This window comes from Dendrobium catenatum, unplaced genomic scaffold, assembly GCF_001605985.2.
Source record: "Dendrobium catenatum unplaced genomic scaffold, ASM160598v2 fragScaff_scaffold_231, whole genome shotgun sequence".
In the NCBI taxonomy this organism is placed as follows: Eukaryota; Viridiplantae; Streptophyta; class Magnoliopsida; order Asparagales; family Orchidaceae; genus Dendrobium; species Dendrobium catenatum.
The window spans coordinates 2,215,202-2,222,098 of NW_021318693.1; the positions used below are offsets into that span (position 1 = coordinate 2,215,202).

At 38.5% G+C, this 6,897-nt stretch overlaps 1 long non-coding RNA gene across 1 annotated transcript; it reads left to right on the forward strand.

Moving 5' to 3' along the window:
* Positions 1-6: 6 nt before the first annotated feature.
* Positions 7-1,652, forward strand: LOC110104193. Its single transcript, XR_003700103.1, has 2 exons — positions 7-214; positions 405-1,652. It is a non-coding gene; the product is annotated as an uncharacterized LOC110104193 (long non-coding RNA).
* Positions 1,653-6,897: the final 5,245 nt, after the last annotated feature.

Below are 6,897 nucleotides of genomic sequence, written 5' to 3' on the forward strand. Positions count from 1 at the left end.
AAAAAAAAAAAAACAAATCCTATCAGAGAGAAATGTTCATAAAATGTTATCAAAATCTCACTTTCTACCTTATTATTCAGGAAGTAGAAGGAGTTATGCCAATCAAAGATGGCTATAACCCAGCAACATGGATGCTAGAGGTAACAACCCAGGCACAAGAGGGCATTCTAGGTGTTAACTTTGCTGAGATCTACAAAAACTCTGACCTCTACGGGTACGTTCACCAACCATACAGGGTTCATTTGGGACAGCTTTTTTGTTGTTTTCTAAAACAGCTTTTTAGTACAAAAATTTGATGAATAAAAAACTGTTTTAGAAATCAACAAAAAATTATCCCAAACTAAGTCATAGTCTCAAATCCTTTAAGCAGCTTTAGGTTAACTTAAAGCATTTACTCTATGCAGAAGAAACAAAGCTCTGATCAATGAACTAAGCGCTCCCCCTCCTGGCTCAAAAGATCTTTTCTTTCCAACCAAATACTCGCAATCATTCTTAACTCAGTGCAAAGCTTGCCTATGGAAGCAGCACATGTCATACTGGCGCAACCCCTCTTATACAGCCACACGAATCTTCTTCACTACCATTATTGCATTAATTTTTGGAACAATTTTCTGGAAACTTGGTAGAAAAGTGTAAGTTGACATACTACTTTTGCCCCTGCTTTCTTGAATAAATTTGAACAGAAAACAAAATAAAATAAAGTAAATAAATAAACTCTACGATTATATGCTGCAGGAGTACGCAACAAGACCTGTTCAACTCTTTGGGCTCCATGTATGCAGCTGTTCTATTCATTGGAATACAGAATGGTCAAACAGTGCAGCCCATTGTCGATGTTGAAAGAACAGTATTCTATAGGGAGAAGGCAGCTGGAATGTATTCTGCACTTCCTTATGCATTTGCGCAGGTATGTTCATTGATTTCACATTAAATAAAGGCAATGCAACTTTGATAGTTCAGATTGCAGTATTCATGAACCTCTCACCTTATCCTCTGGCAGGTCCTCATTGAGATCCCACACATCTTTCTTCAGACCATGATTTATGGTCTAATTGTCTACAGCTGCATTTCTTTCGACTGGACATTAGTGAAGTTCTTTTGGTACACGTTCTTCATGTTCATGACCTTCATGTACTTTACATTCTATGGCATGATGGCAGTGGCCATGACACCGAACAGCGACATTGCTGCCATAGTCTCCACTGCATTCTATGCAATATGGAACATCTTCGCAGGCTATCTAATTCCTCGGCCGGTAAGTTTACTTCAATCTCAAAATAAGAAAAGCCTTGTTTTTTAATTATGTAACATTTGACCTTCAGCAATAAGCACTAAAACTATTTCTGGCAACTTACAGAGGATTCCTGTGTGGTGGAGATGGTATTCATGGGCATGCCCGGTTGCATGGACTTTGTATGGATTGGTTGCTTCACAGTTTGGTGACTATACAACCACTATCGAAACAGGTGAAACTGTCCAGGAGTTTTTGAGGAGATACTTCGGGTTCAGACACGACTTCTTGGGAGCGATAGCCGCAGCCATAACCTGCTTTGCTGTGCTCTTCGCCTTCGTCTTTGCATTTTCAATCAAAGTTTTCAACTTCCAGCGAAGATAAAAAAAAAAAAAAAAAAAAAAAAAAAAAAAAAAAAAAACTTTTGAAGTTTTCCTTCCACAATTTATTCATTCACTTTGGAATTTGGGTTGTTGATGATTTCTGTACAGCTTGGTGTTTGTAAAACCTCTTTTGTTTTCCATTTAGGCTGCTGCTCTTATAATGAGTGCAACAGGCGAGAAAGAGTGTGTTCATGTAATGGGCATTCCTAAAGATTTTCTGTTTTTTTTTAACAGTGCATATAAAATACTCATTTCTTCACATTTCAATCGATTATATGAATTGCGATTATTTTATCATGCCTGTCAAGGTAAATTGGCCAAAACTAGTAACTTTTGTTGACAAATCAAGAAGCTCGAAACAGAGAAAGGAAAATGAAAACTTTATATCATGCAAAGGTATTACAAGTAGTCCTATATATAGAAAACAGATAACCCATGGACGGTCAGGATTAAATGCATCCTAACCGTTTAATACAATATATCTAATATCCCCCTCAAGTTAACCATGTATGGTTAGCTTGTTTCTAAGAAATGAAAATCTGGATGCAGATAAAGCCTTGGTAAACACGTCCGCAGGCTGATCTATAGACGCGATGTGATGAACTGTGATATGCCCATTCTTGATGCAATCCCGAATAAAATGATAGTCCACCTCAATTTGTTTTGTTCGGGCATGAAAGACTGGGTTATTTGCAAGAGCCAAAGCTGAAACATTGTCGCAATATAGAGGTGTTGCCGTCGTGCATGGAATTTGAAAATCTAATAACAACCTTCGGAGCCACATGATGTCACTAGCTGTAGAAGCAAGAGCTCTATACTCGGCTTCCGTCGAGGAGCGAGCAACCATAGGTTGCTTCTTAACGGACCAAGAAAGAAGATTATCACCCAAAAATTCACAAAAGCCAGAGATTGAACGTCAATCATTGGGATTAGCAGCCCAATCAGAATCGGCGAAAGCTTGTAGTTGAAATGTAGATGGACGAATGGGCAGTGAGAATTCTGCCGTGCCTTTGAGATAGCGAAAGACTCATTTGAGAAGCTGGTGATGAACCTGATACGGCTTGTGCATTTGCTGACATAAGTAATTGACTGCAAACATAATGTCGGGGCGAGTAATAGTAATGTACTGTAAAGAGCCAACCAATAGTTTGTAATCAGTGGGTTTATCGAAAAGTTCGGATTTTTCAGAAATAATAGGCAGTTTTGACGGTAAAGGACTAGTAACCGGTTTGCATTGGGACATACCATTTTTGTTTAACAAATCCTGAATGTATTTTCTTTGAGATAAAAACATACCTGTAGATTTGGAGACAATTTCTATGTCTAAAAAATAAGTGACAGGACCTAAATTCCTTAAATTGAAAACAGTATGCAATGTGCTAAGTAAACATTGAATTTCATGAGCATTGTTACTTGTGAGGAGCAAATCATCAACATAAATAAGTAAATACATAGAAATAGATTCTTTGTGAAAAATTAAAAGTGAGGGATCCGTTTTGCTTGCTTGAAAGCCGTATTTAACTAATGTATCGGACAGAGTGGAGAACCACTGGGTTGGCGACTGTTTTAAACCATAAATGGCTTTATGAAGCCGACACACATGGTTGGGGTATTGCGGATCAATGAAACCCGGTGGTTGTTTCATAAAAACTTGATCAGATAAAGTGCCATGTAAAAAGGCGTTACAAACATCTAAATGATAAACCGGCCATTGTTTAGTAACAGCAACAATAAGAAGTAATCTATTGGTAGGAAATTTAGCTACCGGACTAAACGTATCCGTATAATCAAAACCATATTCTTGTTTAAACCCTTGAGCAACTAAACGAGCTTTATGACGAGCAATGGTGCCATTAGAATTAAATTTGGTTTTGAACAACCATTTACATCCTAACACATTTTGATCATTAGAATGAGGAACCAAAGACCACGTGCCCTGCATTTGTAAATCTTGGAATTCGGTAGACATAGCCTCACGCCAAACAGCAAATTTATTAGCTTCGGTAAAAGAAGTGGGAGAAAGGAGTATGATGTCAGTTTGCAGATCAAAAATCCTTGCCGGTTTAAGAGATCCAGTTTGCTTGCGAGTAATCATAGGATGACGTTTAACAGGAACCAATGATGAGTTGGTTTGAACAGAGGTATTTGATTGATTTATAGGAGGCGAGTATGAAGCAGGAGGTGGTGTAGAAATAATGTCTGGTTGAATTTGCTGAATTGAAGGTGCTGGATCAGAAGTAGCATCAGAACCATTAGTTGTAATAGGAGATGTAGCCGTGGTAGGAACTAAAATGAGAGGTGGAATAAAAGAAGGTGAAGACAACTGAGATTGAGTGGAACAAATAGAATTCGAAGTAGCAGTAGATCTGAAAGGAAATTCTGTTTCAACAAATTTAACATGCCGAGATAAATATATGTGATTGGTGAGAGGATCAAGGCATTTGTAACCAGAGGTGTTATCAGCATAGCCAAGAAAGACGCAAGCAATGGAACGAGGCTGAAATTTGTTTCGATAAACCGGAGGTAACCAAGGATAGCAGAGACTGCCAAAAACTCGCAGATGATTGTACTCAGGTGGACGTTTAAACAGGCATTGATAAGGAGAAAATTTATACTGAGAGTTGATGGGCAAACGATTTATAAGATAAACAGCAGTAGACAAAGTATCAACCCAAAATTTATGAGGTAAATTTGCAGAAAATAAAAGAGCACGCATAGTTTCAATTAAATGTCTATGTTTTCGTTCAGCGATACCATTTTTTTGGGGAGTATACGGACATGTAAACCTGTGAGCAATGCCAAAAAGTTTTTAAACACTGTTGAAAAGATTTATTTAGATATTCTCCACCTCTATCAGATTGTAAAGCTTTAATCGTTGTTTGAAATTGATTTTCAACAAGCTTCTTGAAATAAAGAAACGTTTGCAGAGCTTCAGATTTTCGTTTAAGCAGAAAAATCCAAGAATAACGGGTAAAATCATCAACAAACAGCATGTAATATCTAAAATCTTGACAAGAATCTACTGGAGAAGGACCCCACAAATCAGTATGTAAAATTTGAAAACAAGCAGTAGTTCTAGAAATATTAGAAGCAAATGGTAACCGGTGCATTTTCGCACGAGAACAGGAATCACAATTGAATTTATGAGTTGAAACAGTAACAGGTATATCTATAGCATGAAGTAGAGAAGCCGCCGGATGTCCCAGTCGTTGGTTCCATAGAGATGTATTTTGTAGAAGCAGCCATCAAAGTTGTACAAGCCGATTTAGACGAAGTTGCCGACGTGAGATCAATAGGATACAGGCCTTGCCGACTGGTACCCCGATGAAGAATTTGATGTGTCTGTGAATCCTTAATAAGAAAACCGTCATTATCAAAGATAATATAACATTTGTTGTCATGAATAAGACGATTAACAGAGATTAAATTGTGCGACAAATGCGGAACATGAAGAAGATGTTTAAGTTGAAACTTACGAGCGGGTGTAGGCAAAATGCCTTGACCCGAATGAGCAATGGGAAGTTGATTTCCATTTCCCACTTGCACTTGCGCATTACCTGTATATGGTTGCACAGATTGAACCTGAGATATGTCTGAAGTTAGATGAGAGCTGGCCCCGGAATCAAGAAACCATTCCGCCGGCGGTGGATCTTCATGTGCCAAGAAAGCTTGAGTAGGTCCAGGTTGGTATTCAAGATTTGTACGATGCCAACAGTGAGCTGCAGAATGGCCAAATTTTCCACAGATCTGACAGTCCACCGGCGTGGAGTTACGACGAGTACCTCTGGGTGTCGAATTTTGAGAACGCATCCCGCGTTGATTTGAAGAACGACCTCGCGATCGTCCGCGACCACGGCCTCGAAAAGCCGTAAGAGCAAACGAATTGTCTGTAGCAGTTTGATCAGTATTGTCGGGACGAGCGTCAACTGCTAAATTTGTCTCTTCACTGCATAACAAGGCGTACAAATCATCAAGACTAATCGGATGCAGTTTTGTCCGAATTGAGGTCTTGAAGGCATTGTATGAATACGGAAGACCGTTAAGTGTGTATAGGATGATATCTTCAGGTTCGATGGTTGATCCGGCAGCTGAAATAGCATCGACACGCTGTTTGATTTCTGAGAGGTATTGAACCATTGAGCAATCCTTCATATGGAGTTGATGAAGTTCGTTTTTAAGTTGCATAATACGAGATATATTCGCCGATTGAAGTCGTCGTTCTAATGTAAACCAGATGTCCACGCAAGAATCAAGATTGAGAACATACGGTAAGATAGAGGAAGAAATAGTCGAAAACAGGGCAAATGCCAGATTTTGGTCGATAAGATGCCAAGAAGTGTACTGAGGGTTGCTGATGACGACATTGTCGGAATTTAGGCTTTGTTTAGGAGGTTTAGGAATAGATCCATCAAGATAACCAAAGAAGTTATTGGCAGAAAAGAGTTTTGTGATTTGAGAACGCCATATAGGATAGTTGTCGGTGGTAAGAGAGGTATTCAAAACTGTTTTGACATTCGACATCAGAAATTTTAAGGACGCCGGGATGGAGATGTCGGCGGTAGGTTGAGAAATTGGAGGAAGTATACGAGTTTTCTTGAGAAGCCATAGGAAGACGATAGGTCGGAAAAAAAATTACCTGGTGAGCTCTGATACCATGTTGACAAATCAAGAAGCTCGAAACAGAGAAAGGAAAATGAAAACTTTATATCATGCAAAGGTATTACAAGTAGTCCTATATATAGAAAACAGATAACCCATGGACGGTCAGGATTAAATGCATCCTAACCGTTTAATACAATATATCTAATAACTTTTACAGAGAAACAACAATTTATGTAGTTTATCAAACAGTCTGTACAAATATAACCGACAAAAATTGCAGAAAGGGTTGCGTTTACCTGATGCGGATGGATGGAGAATTTTATCGAACAGATAATGTGTAAATCTCTAACATAATTTGTAACCATTTAATCTGGAGCAGTGGAGCCAAATTGGGGTGAAACAGTAGTAGAACTCAAAGTATAAATTTTTAGTTCAGTCAATAAAAATGAGGTAATCCTCAGATAAGATTTTAGTCTCTCTGTGAAATTTTCTCTGCACCACACCAAAGAGAAAGTCCGAAAACAATAGAAATACAATACAGAAAAAAAGATCTGCACTTGGTTTTCATGAATGCTTTTGAGCTTACCTCAACAAACAGGCCGAACATCAAGCAATGTAGGCTCTGTTGATCCATCCTCCAACACTTCCAATGGCATCTCGCTCTAATTAAACCCCTAATTC